Source organism: Tigriopus californicus, chromosome 12 (genome assembly GCF_007210705.1).
Source record: "Tigriopus californicus strain San Diego chromosome 12, Tcal_SD_v2.1, whole genome shotgun sequence".
Classification (NCBI taxonomy): Eukaryota; Metazoa; Arthropoda; class Copepoda; order Harpacticoida; family Harpacticidae; genus Tigriopus; species Tigriopus californicus.
Window position 1 is genome coordinate 12496145 of NC_081451.1, and position 610 is coordinate 12496754.

General features: G+C 43.6%; 1 protein-coding gene across 1 annotated transcript in view; it reads left to right on the top strand.

Annotated features, from left to right (window-relative positions):
• The first annotated feature begins 438 nt into the window (after positions 1-438).
• The window catches only part of LOC131891623 (uncharacterized), a 2080-nt gene continuing 1908 nt past the window's right edge, over positions 439-610 (top strand). Inside the window, exon 1 of the mRNA XM_059241248.1 lies at positions 439-590. The gene's annotated coding sequence lies outside the window, so the exon portion shown is untranslated. The remainder of the gene's footprint in view (positions 591-610) is intronic.

Here is a 610-nt window from a genome sequence, read left to right on the forward strand (position 1 = left end):
TTGTCATTTGTTGTCTTGATTGTTGGCGGGATTCAGTTGTGATTCGGGTTCTTTATCGGCTTCGCCAAACCCTCGTCTCTAGACCTTCATTGCTAATAGCTGTCGGACATTAAGATTAAGAATCGTAGCTTCTACTGGATCGCAAATCAGCCTCTCCATTTCTCAAATGGCCTCCAATTGGAGGTCCCGGGGCAAACACATTATTTGGCATCACTGACCTCCGAGGGGAACATATTTAGGTGAATAAATCAAGTCTTGGAGTGGCAATGATTTTGATTCGATTTGGGAGTCAGACATCATGAAACCTTGGCTTGAATGGATGGGGTTGAGTTGGCCTTCTATTAATCAGTCCCTTTTTTTGGTTCTCTGTCTCATTTCTTTCTAGCAAATATGTTTATTCTCATTAGGAATAGGTGGAATCGAGAACACATTTGTTGACGAATCTACCACTTTGCCTCTCAGCAATCCGATTGCTTGAAGCCACTCAGTTTGCTTTTACCAGCCAACCATTTATCTCTGCTCCTCACTCTCATCCCATCCAAGGGCCCTCAGTATCTCCCCAGTTTCAAACCAACCTTTGAGCAAGTCCAGTAAGTTCCTCGTCTATTTC